The sequence below is a fragment of the Hemitrygon akajei genome, chromosome 14 (assembly GCF_048418815.1).
Source record: "Hemitrygon akajei chromosome 14, sHemAka1.3, whole genome shotgun sequence".
NCBI classification, from domain to species: Eukaryota; Metazoa; Chordata; class Chondrichthyes; order Myliobatiformes; family Dasyatidae; genus Hemitrygon; species Hemitrygon akajei.
Genome location: NC_133137.1, coordinates 35,746,431 through 35,758,933, shown reverse-complemented (window position 1 = coordinate 35,758,933; position 12,503 = coordinate 35,746,431). Strand labels below are relative to the sequence as shown.

The following is a 12,503-nucleotide window of genomic DNA, read 5'->3' as shown; positions in this document are numbered from 1 at the left end:
GAGATGGGAGTAGACTCTCACATGGTGGATTGGATAGTGGACTACTTGACAGATAGACCTCAATATGTGCGGTTGGGAGACTGTAGGTCTGACACGGTGGTCAGCAGCACAGGAGCGCCGCAGGGAACCGTACTCTCTCCAGTCCTGTTCACCCTGTACACATCAGACTTCCAATATAACTCGGAGTCCTGCCATGTGCAGAAGTTCGCTGATGACACGGCCATAGTGGGGTGTGTCAGGAATGGACAGGAGGAGGAGTATAGGAAACTGATACAGGACTTTGTGATATGGTGCAACTCAAACTACCTGCGTCTCAATATCACCAAGACCAAGGAGATGGTGGTGGACTTTAGGAGATCTAGGCCTCATATGGAGCCAGTGATCATTAATGGAGAATGTGTGGAGCAGGTTAAGACCTACAAGTATCTGAGAGTACAGTTAGACGAGAAGCTAGACTGGACTGCCAACACAGATGCCTTGTGCAGGAAGGCACAGAGTCGACTGTACTTCCTAAGAAGGTTGGCGTCATTCAATGTCTGTAGTGAGATGCTGAAGATGTTCTATAGGTCAGTTGGGGAGGAAGCATTAAGAAGAGGGACGCCTCACGTCTTAATAAGCTGGTAAGGAAGGCGGGCTCTGTCGTGGGCAAAGTACTGGAGAGTTTAACATCGGTAGCTGAGCGAAGGGCGCTGAGTAGGCTACGGTCAATTATGGAAAACTCTGAACATCCTCTACATAGCACCATCCAGAGACAGAGAAGCAGTTTCAGTGACAGGTTACTGTCGATGCAATGCTCCTCAGACAGGATGAAGAGGTCAATACTCCCCAGTGCCATTAGGCTTTACAATTCAACCGCCAGGACTTAAGAACTTTTTAAAAGCTATTATTAATGCTTTTTGAGATAGTGATTTAGATGCATATCATATTTTTTACTGAGTTAAGTATTGTATGTAATTAGTTTTGCTACAACAAGTGTATGGGACATTGGAAAAAAGTTGAATTTCCCCATGGGGATGAATAAAGTATCTATCTATCTATATGAATGGATATGGGCTGAATGTAAGAAATTAGAATTAGGTGGACCAACACTGGTCAGCATGGACTCATTGGCCTAAAGGGCATGGATCCATTCAGTGTTGTTCCACAACTCCATGAATATAAAAATGAATACTGCATTAATCTTGGGCAATTTTAATCCCGGTGTGGAGATAATGTCATATGTAGAAAGGTTGAATGGGTTAGGTTTGATGGTCATCTTAGGTTTGAAGATCATCATGGATGATCTTATGGAAAGTTTAAAAAAAACTTTTTTTGAGGTGTACACAATAAATACTGAGGGGATATATTCCTCATGGAGAATCTAGGATCAGGTGGCAATGTCTCAGAATAAGATTTACCTTTTTAAGATTGAGATGAGGAATAATTTCTTTCTCACATGTGCTCTAAGGAGTTCAGAACTCCTTGCCCAGAAAATTATGGAAATATATCCTAGAACATATTGAGGCCTCAGATCAATTTTTAATTAGTAAGGGCATCAAGGGTTAAAGGCTGAGAGTGGAAAAGTGAACATGAGGAAAGTTGAATTGACTGTGGTATTATAAAATGGGTAGTGCAGGCTAGAAGAGCTGAACTGTCTTCTCCTGTTCCTTTTTCTATAGTTGATAGGTTGAATGGTTTCCTTCTGTACTGCGACATACATCCTTCGCCTCCATATATTCTTTCCAGTGTATTTATTTAGCATAATTTTAGGTACAGATTTAACAGGATGGGCTTTTATTGTGGACTAGGTCAGGTAGTAAGTGAGACAATGTGGCATCATAAGGTACCTGGGAATGAGCTATGGTTTCTTTACTCTCATCTCAGTCTGCCTGGGATGCTTGGACTGGAGCACTGCAACTGGTGATTCATTAATCCCTTTCTGATTTTAGATATCCATTTAGTAATCTCTAATACCTTGAACATCCTCTCTGGCAAAGACTGGTTACAAACATTAATCACCATGTAAGAGATTACAGGCAATCTCCCTGTAAACAGCACACAAATATATCAGTCGGATTTTAACCCTTGACATAGTGTAGCGGTTAGCGCGTTGTTTTACAGCACCAGCGACCAGGGTTCAATTCCTGCTCCTGTCTGTCAGGAGTTTGTAAGTTCTCCCCATGACTGTGTGGGTTTCCTCCCACAGTTCAAAGGCATACAGATTAGTAGGTTAATTGGTCACATGGGTGTAATTGTACGGCGCGGGCCGGAAGGGCCTGTTACTGTGCTGGATCTCCAAATTAAAGTTTTAAAATCCAATGAAAAGCAGTGGAGACTTTAAACGGGGAGAGACTACTTCCTCCCCATGCACACCACATTTGGGAGAAGCGTGGCATAAATGTCAAATACTGCACCATGGCCCACTGTTAAGTCTGGGCCATGTTAGCTGTATGGAGGAAAGGTATTCTGAATGGATTTCAGATCACTGGTCTATGGAGCTATGTGCATGTGCCCCAGTGAGGGAAGAATAAAGGGAGAACTAATGGGAAAAGAAGAAGGTAGAAACCAGTTTTTTACAAAGACTGTTTTTCACTAAAATGGATGAAAATGAGCTCTTCAGCTCATTAAACCAGACAACAATTCCTATCAATCTCCACCATAGAGATGACCAGAACTTTGAACATCTTTTATTTCAAAAAATTAGCTTTATTCATAATAAAATATATATACAAAATATAAAAACGCAGTGCAGAAACTTTACATCTTACTTTTATTTGGACAATACATTTAGTAGTGGGAACAGAAGTTGCCAGAAAATTCATTGTCATAGTGGCTGCCTTTTTTAAATTATGGTAGCTTCCGGAACATTTTCTGCAGAGGTAGTGCATGTTTAAATTGAGGAAACCTGGATCACCCAAACCATAACAACTGAGGAGTTAAACCTGTCTCCAGTCAAGCTAAAGGTAGAGGCTGGGGCCAGGCTTAAGGTCAAGGCAGCAGTATTTCTCTGCAATGCTGTGCAGAGTTCAGCTGCCCCAAAGACTTTGGAAGCAGCTTCTGATCTCTGATTGGTAGAGAAGAAGAAGAAATTACAAGAGTGGACTCATCAGTGACAGAGAACCAGACAGCTATTGATGGCTGTTCAGCTGACAGCAGCTGCGGATAAATCAGCTCTACACAGACAATGGGTAATGCTTGGGAAAGCTCAGTTAGTCCAACCTGCTGAGCCAGTACCAGTGTGCTTCACTAATTGACTTTTGCTCGGACACACAGATCTTGCTTTAAAGGGATAGTTCCATTGAAAATAATGGAATCAACGTGTTTGTGTCCTGAGATGTGGTCGATGAGAAGTTCAGATTAAATCATTTTCCAACGTGAAGGGTCTATCAGAACACTTTGACATTATTGGAGAATTCCCAATCGTTTCACATTAGGAGAACCACCACACCATCCTCTGAGGACACAGTCATAAATTGTTGAAGCATCACATGCACATGAGTGTGTGTTGATGGGGTGACAGCAGCACAGTGAGGCAGCCAGTAGATTTCGGTCCAATCTGGATATCGACTGTTGTGTGGAGTTTGTACGTTCTCCTTGTGACAATGATTCTTACGGGTGCTCCAGTTTTTGCCACATCCCAAAGATGGGCAGGTTAATTTGCCACTGTAAATTGTCCAGTGTAGCTGAGTGCAGAATCTGCAAGCAGTTGATGGGAAAGTGGGGAGAGTAGAATGTGATTAGTGTGGGATATTGTAGGATTATTGTGCTGGATGACTGAATCTACAGAGACACAAGAGATTGCAGATGATGGAATCTGGAGCAACAAACCATCTGCTGGAAGAACTCCGTGGGTCAAGCAGCATCTTTGAGGGGAAAGGAAATGTAGACTAGCAGGTCAAAATCCTGTATTAGTACTACCAGTCGAGAGGGAAGAAGGCCTATATAAAGAGAAGAGGGAAGTGTTAAGACAGAGACCAGAGATGGATTGATGGATCTGGGGGTGGGCTGTGGTGACATTTGAAGGATGAAAGGCAGATTGAATCAGGTAGGGGAGAGGGATTGGTGGAGATGGAAGACATGATAGAAGTCTCCACTTTCACTTCACCACCCTGCTATTGTCTCCATCTTTCAACTGTTTTTGTCTGCCTCCTTTTATCATAGACAATGGCTGTTAAGGTGTGACAAAGGCCCATGTAGCCTTTCACCAAGATCCACATGGGGTAGGTTCAGAAGATTAAGTCACTTGGCAGTCAGGATGAATTAGCTAAGTGGATCCAAAATTGGCTTAGTGGGAAAGCCAGGGAGTGGTAGTAGGTGGTTTCTCTGACTAGAGGTCTATAACTAGAGGTATGGTGCAGGGATCAGTGCTGGATCCATTGTTGTTTAACATCTGTCTTAATAATTTGGATCACAGTGTGGTAAACTGGATCAGCAAATCAAGAATAAGGTACAGAAGCCTCAGGACCCACACAACCAGGTTCACAAATAGTTATTATCCCTCAACCATCAGGCTCTTGAACCAGTGGGGATAACTTCATTCAATTTCACTTGCCCATCATTGAAATGTTCCCTCGCTTTCAAGGACCTTTCATCTCATATTCTTGAAATGTATTGCTCATTTTTTTATTTACTTTTTCTTTTGTATTTGCATAGTTTGTTGTCTTTTGCATATTGGTTGTTTGTCCATCCTGTTGGGTGTGGTCTTTCATTGATTCTGTAGGGTTTTTTGTATGCCCGCTGAAAATGAATCTCGGGGTTATATATGGTGACATATATGTACTTTGATAATAAATTTATTTTGAACTTTACTTCTGATGGATCCTTCTATCTAGAGATTATGTGGAAACTTTCATCACAAGATATAGTGAAGGCTGGGCTCAAAGACAAGGTTATTAATTCGTTAGGGAGTTGGCCTCAAGAAGGAAGAACGGAGGTTAGTACAGGTGGCCCTTATTTGACAAGTTGAGTCTCTCAGGAACTTTATCTGAGACTTAACGCTATTCATCAGGTTTATTAATAACCTCAGTATGAAGATAATGTGCAAACTGTCACAACTGCAGATGATCCCAAAAAATATATACACACACACACACACACACACACACACACACACACACACACACACACACACACACACACACACACACACACACACACACACACACACACACACACACACACACACACACACACACACACACACACACACACACACACACACACACACATCCTTAGAAGGGCCAAAATAACAATGGAATCTCAGAATCATGGATTATTTGGCAGATAGTTGAAATTTGAAAACACAACCAGCCATTACCATTAACACATATACAGGGATCCAGTCTTATTTCCTACAGGATGCCATGTGGTTTTTGCTTTGCCAAGGTTAGTACCATGAGAAACTTAAGTTGCATGTGCTGGCCTCTGGTTTGCCACAGCAAGAAGAGAGAGCACAATGTAATTATCCCAGCAGAAAAAGCAGAGTGGATTTAGGAGTCAGTCTGGAGGGGCATCACCAATTAATCCCACTCGACAAATACACTTCCATATGTTGCTTAAGAACTCAATGCAGCATAGATCTCATAACTGAAAGTCCTGTTAACGTTGACTCTGTACTTGGATTTGCATAAAATGACCATGTGTGGTTTTCTGATTTCGAGGGAGATCAAGAGAATCTCAGATTGTGCTGTAATGCCAAAAAAGGGGAAATTGGCCTTAACTCAAAGGGAAAATCTAACCACCTTTACCACATTAAAGGTTGGCACTATTTGAATACAGGAACTGGCCCATGTTGTACCTTCTAGGTTGCAGTGCTGTCAACCTAGATAGGATGGGGAGACTCAGAGAATGTTCCTGCTCAGAAGCATTAGTAGAGCTTCAAACTTCTCAAAGGCCAGATGACGAGGAAAACAGTCCTGACGAAGGGTCTTGGCCCGAAACGTCGACAGCGCTTCTCCCTGTAGATGCTGCCTGGCCTGCTGTGTTCCACCAGCATTTTGTGTGTGTTGTTGTTTGAATTTCTAGCATCTGCAGATTTCCTCGTGTTTGCTCTCATTTGTTTTCTGCCTCGTGCTTGCTTCATTGGGCCTACTTCTACTTCCTGACCTGCACATCTTAATCTTATGTTTCCTCAGACTTGACACTGGCCCCCAATGTATTGAAGTATTTTCTAAAAATTCTCCAGGATTATTCCAACTCTTAACCTTCATCTTGTGAGCTGTTTTCCTTAATAATTTTAAAATTTCTTTAAGCATGACAGGAATCCAGAGTTAATGTTAATATTGGATATATCCATTCAGGTTCCAGGGACCCCATACACCTGGATTCCAAATTATCATTTTAAACGCAAACCTTCTGTGGGATTCTGATAGGTCTTAAAGAGGGGCTACCTGAACAAGAAGAGTTAGACTTAAGCACACATCCCTAAATGAAGCAAAGCGTTAAACTCTTGAATATTGAGTAGACACGGGTCTGGTTTTGGTTGTTATTTTTTCTAGTTTTGTTGGAAAAATATGTGAATTCCATTTCTATGCTTAGCTTAGCCTGAGGCTAAGCGGCCTCCTGACCTGAGCTGGCTTCACGTCCCCATTCATGGCCATCAATCTGACACTGGTCGCCACTCCCATTTCTACACCTCCAGTTTCCAAACCTCCCTATCACAGATAACTTTCCACTTGCCCCACTATTAATTGCTGTTTTCTACACAGACCCTATTCCCCATTCAAGCCTGCATTCCCCTTTTCACAAGGATTGCTACGGAGCTTTGGCCAGTCTTTCAGAGGTTGGTCTTTTCACTACAGTAGTTTATTAATAAAGCCCAAGATCCAGCAACTGTACCCAGCATTCAAATCAATTTGAACCATTTGACTCTGTGTTATATGCAAGATGAGTGGTGGGTGGGGGCAATTCAATGAACTAGAACACCATGTAACTGAATTCCATAAAGACCCAGGTTTTGTTCAGGATAATAATTAATTTTAACAGAATACTTAGTCACTCCCATAATACTCACAGAATACCAAGTCAATCTGAAGGGTAAGCAAGTTATGTTAAAACTTAACCAAAGGGAATTGGTTGGGAGGTGGGAGTGTTTGTGGGTGACATTGAAAATTGCAGGATTTTGAGAAAGGATCAGGGGAATGGGATGAATTGGATTGTTCTTTCGAATAGCTGGCACAGGTACAGAGTGCCAAATAACAAAATTCTGTTTGAGGGGGCAAATAGCGAAAGCTGTGACAGTAACTTTTCATAAATCACAGTGGTGACCATACCAGAGAATAGTTACTTTCAAGAAACACTAGCTAAGAATTTAAAGCTGGCAGCATTGTTGGTAAAAGTTGCTCTGTATCTGTATGCCACCGTCTTTCAAATCAGCACAGCACAAAGGCTGGACATTCATCCCATTGATTCTGTACCAGCTCCAAGTGAAAGCCATCCACTATGTCTCAGCTCTCACACACACTCGCCACAGCCCTGAGGACTTTTTTCTTTCAGATCCCTTTTGAATATTACAATTGATCTTCTCTGTACAACTGTTCCTGGAAATGCAACTCAGACCCTTATTATGTTATGATACAGGATGACATTCAGCCCATCAGTCTATGCCAGCTCAAGGGGGAGCAATCCTATTAGATTCTTTCCCCATCGTTTTTTTCTCTCCATAATCCTGCAACTTGCTCACTCTCACCCTTTTGAATTTTTTTTTTGCCACTAACCAATATTAAAGGGTAATTTACAGTAGCCAGTTAAATGGAAGTCGCATCTTTGGGATGTGAGAGCAAGTCAGGGCACTCGCAGACAGCGCACCAAGAAAGGATTGAACCTAGGGTCCTGGGGGTGAAGCAGCAGCACTCAATGAGCCATTCCTAACAGCTTGCTCTGTAACAAAAACTTTTTCTTCCTTATGTTACTTCCTGTCAATCACAGGCAGTTTATGCCTATAGTGAGCATACCGGCTGTTTATTTACACTGCCTGTACACTCACTGTAAAATGCCTCTATCGAATCCCCTTGTAACCTTTTATATTCCAATGGGGAAAACCATAGGATCTCCAAATAACTATCTACATAACTAACCTCTCTCACTCCTGGAATCATTTTAATATTTTACAACTGACCGTGACTTCCTTGCTTCTGTACTCCATGTCTCTATTTATATTTTAAAAAAACAAGGTCCCGTGTGTTTCTTATTCTGCTTTGCTACTTTCAATAAGTAATGCATTTATACCCATCTCTGTTATTGTGTCATATTTGTAAAAGTGCCGTCAAAATGATCTTTCATGTCACTTTCTCCACCAAATTGTAATATTTTGCAATTCACAGTACTAAATTTCATCCACCATCTACCCATCATTCCACTAGCCCAAATTCTTTTGAGGTCTGTTATTAACTATCCTCTTCATGGTTCACTGCATCATCTACCAATTTGGACATTGTGCCCTGTACACACAAGTCCAAGTCCTTAGCATATATCAGAGAAAACGATGAATTCTGGTACTGATCCCGGGGGAGCTCCACTATATACTTACCTCATCGCAGTTGTTTACTGCATACGTGCTTAGATGATAAATACACCTTGAACCTTGAACCTCCACTCTGGAAAACAAAATCTGGAAACCTATTGTTCCTTATTTTCTAGTTAATCTATCTGAGCTGATCCAGCCTGTTTTGTTCTACGGGTTTAAGTCTTGATGACTAGATAGTCATGGGGCACTTTGTCAAACATTTCTTGGAATCAGAATCAGAATTAGGTTTAATATCACCAGCATATGTCAGTTCAGTTTCAGTTTCAGTTTATTGTCATTTAGAAACCACAAATACAATGCAGTTAAAAATGAGACATTGATTCCATATATTCAAAGTATAAAGTAAATATATTATTTAATTATGTATATGTTACTATAGTTACCATGTTAAATATGACAAAAATGATTTGCCTATAGAGAAAGCTGATATTCAATTCAAACTTGGTCAGATTCTGATGGTGATAGTTGTTTCAAAAACTTTGAATGTTAATCTCAATTGTCCTTAGTTACTAACTTTATCCTGGCATTATTTTTCGTGAATGATGGTGTAAGATCTGCAGTTTTCCATTCCTCTGGCACCATAATTAAATGTACAGATGATTGTAAGGTTATGCTAGGGTTGCTGGAATTTCCTTGGCTTTCATAGCAAACTAAAATATGTCCTATCATAACCAAGCAATTTATACACTTAATGTGGTGCTAGCCTTTCACATTCCTCTTTGTAAATCTTTTGCCAAGCTGGAATCTCAATTTCATCCTTGCTGAGACTCCAACAGCATCTTTTTTGGGAAAGATTGATGTGAAATTTTATTGTGGTATCTGAGCCATGGCCTCTGCCTCCATGAATACCTTTTCTTTTTGTTCTCTAATCTTCTTGCAACCCTGGGATAAGGGAGGCTTAAAGTAGAGAGCAAAGATGTAAAGGGAGAGGGGAGCGATTTTAAGGGAATCTGAGGTGTAGGTTTTTCACACAAAGGGTGGTAAGTATATAGAATGAGCTACCAGAGAGGTAATACAGACAGGTACGATTACAAAGTTTAAAGACATTTGGATGAAAATTTTGAAAAGCTATGGGACTAGTGCAGACAGGCATTTCAGTCAACATGAATGAGATCTATGAAAGCTATTGTCTGTTTACACGACCATATCATTCAAGAGTCCACCAGACCTACAATGCTGGAAATATTTGACATTGAGGCTTGGATTATTGGGCTTGTCCTCGCAAGTACTCTGTGCATGCTCAATTGAATGAAGGACTGAGCTGTTAAGCTGCATTCTGGTGGTACAATGCACAAGTCCACAAGGTAGATAGGATTCCCTTGAAATCTGTGAATCTGTGTCAGGCGTCATTTACAACTGGCTGTGAGTCAACACCATGGGGCAGGACTGTGAGCCTTTTGTTAGGGCCTTCCAGGCTGCCCACCACTGATTTTGATCAGCCACTATTTTCTTAATGATGCCACCACAACTATTCCCAACCTGATGTCAGCTCAGCATCAGAGGCAGCCTCAAAGTCATAAGACCATACTAGACAAGCAGCAGGCAAACATTACTTCCAATATGGTGACCAGTAGCTGAGAGGCTCAAACTTCACAACATCTGCCCATTTGTATCTGGGTATGCAAGGGTTAATGGGCACTAACCTTGAAACATTTATGCTCGGACGGAGTCGGTAATGTCAGTAAGGATCTGCAGATTATTCTACCATGACTGCTTTTCAAACAACTCAATCCTTTCTTCTAACAAAAACATTGGCCTGTTCTTGCAGCAGATTTCACTCCCGTCTTTAAGAAGAGAGGGAGGCAGAGAAAAGGAATTAATAATCAATTAGCCTGGCCTCAGTGGCTGAGAAGATGTTGCAATCCACTATTGACTATAACCATAAGATATATGAGCTGAATTAGACCATTTGGCCCACTGAGTCTGCTGTGCCATTTCATCATGGTTGATCCACTTTTCCTCTCAGTCCCAATCTCCTGCCTTCTCCCTGTATCCTTTCATGCCAGACCGAACAAGAATTAAGAATTCAACCTTTGCCTTAAATATACATGAAGACTTGGCCTCCAAAACTGTTTATAGCAAAAAATTCCACAGATTCACCATTTTCTGACTAATGAAATTCCTCCTCATCTCCGTTCTAATAGGACACCCATCTATTCTGAAACTGTGTCCTCTCCCACCATAGGAGACTTCCTCTCCACATCCACCCTATCATGGCCTTTCACCATTCGATAGGTTTCAATGAGGGCACCGCTCACTCTTCTGAATTCTAGTGAATACAGGCACTGAGCCATCAAATGCTCTTCATGTGAGAAGCCACTCCATCCTGGAATAATTTTTGTGAACCTCCTTTGAACCCTCTCCAGTTTCAGCACATCCTTTCTAAAATAAGTGGCTGAAAATTACTCACAATACTCTTAAGCTAGGTCTCACCAATGCTTTATAAAATCTCAACATTACATCCTTGCTTTTATATTCTAGTCCTTTTGAAATGAATGCTAGCATTGCACAAGCATCCCCAAGTCTCCTTGTGTTTCAGTTTTTTGCATTTTCTCTCCATTTAGAGAACAGTCAACCCTTTCTTCTGCCAAAGTGCATGACCATACATTCCTTGACACTGTATTTAATCTGCCATTTCTTTACTCACTCTCCTAATCTGTCTAAGTCCTCTGTAGCCCCTCTACTTCCTCAAAACTACCGCCTCCCCGACCTATCGTCATATTGTCTGTAAATTTGCAACAAAACCATCAATTCTATCATCCAAATCATTCATACAATGTAAGAAGAATCGGTCCCAATGCAAAAGTTCCAGTGTTCCAGTGGTTGCCTGTATGAATGAAGGCTCCCTTTATTCCCTCCTGCCAATCAACCATTGGTTTATCCATGCTAGATTCTTTCCTGTAATACCATGGGCTTGTACTTTGTTAAGAAAACCTCATGCATGGCACCTCGTCAAAAGCCTTCTGAAAATTTAAGTACACAACATCATCTGATTCTCCTTGTTCCTTCAAAGAATTGCAACAGATTTGTCAGGCAAGATTTTCCCTTTACTGTGGCCTATTCTATCATGTGCTTCCAAGTACCCTGAGATTTTATCCTTAATTATCGACTCCAATATGTTCAAACCACTGAGGTCAGACTAACTGGCCTATAATTTCCTTTCTTCTGCCTCTCTTCCTTCTTGAATAGTGGAGTAAAATTTGCAATTTTCCAGTCTTCCGGAACCATTCCAGGATCTAGTGATTCTTGAAAGATCATTACTCATGCCTCCACAATCTCTTCAACCACCTCTTTCAGAACCTTGGGGTGTACACCATCTGGTCCAGGTGACTGATCTATCTTCAGACCTTACAGTTTCCTAAGAAACTTCTCTCTTGTTATGATAACTTCATACACTTCATTCACCATGACATCTGGAACTTCTACCAGCAAGTGTTTTCCATGGTGAAGACTGATGCAAAATACCTATTCAGTTTGACTGCCATTTCGTTGTCCCCCATTACTACCTCTCCAGCATCATTTTCCAGTGGTTCAATATCCACTTTCACCTCCCTTTTACACTTTATGTGTCTGAAGAAACTTTTGGTATCCTCTTTAATATTATTGGCTAACATCATTCTTCTTCCTTCTTTACTTTCTTAATGACTTTTTTAGTTGCCTTCTGTTGATTTTTAAAAGCTTCCCAATCCTCAAATTTCACACTAATTTTTACTCTATTATATGCCTTCTCTTTGAATTTTATGCTAATTTTTACTTCTCTTGTTAGCCACAGTTGTGTCATCTGTCCTTTAGAATACTTCTTCCTCTTTGCAATGTATATATCTTGTGCCTTCCAAATTGCTTCCAGAAATTCCAGCCATTGCTGCTCTGTACTTTTCCAATCAATTCTGGCCAATTCCTTTCTCATGCCTCTGTAATTCCCTTTACTCCACTGTAACACTGATACATTTGACTTCAGCTTTTCCTTCTCAAATTTCAGGATGAGTTTCGTCATACTATG

At 41.0% G+C, this 12,503-nt stretch overlaps 1 protein-coding gene across 4 annotated transcripts in view; it reads left to right on the top strand.

The window, feature by feature from the left end:
* LOC140738485 (rabphilin-3A-like) overlaps window positions 1–12,503 on the top strand; it is a 267,048-nt gene that overhangs the window by 50,878 nt on the left and 203,667 nt on the right. The window contains exon 1 of one of the 4 annotated variants that reach the window (XM_073065820.1): window positions 6,995–7,014. The exons of the other annotated variants lie outside the window; for them this stretch is intronic. The gene's annotated coding sequence lies outside the window, so the exon portion shown is untranslated. Of the gene's footprint in view, window positions 1–6,994; window positions 7,015–12,503 lie in introns of those variants that run through there. 4 annotated transcript variants of the gene reach the window in all.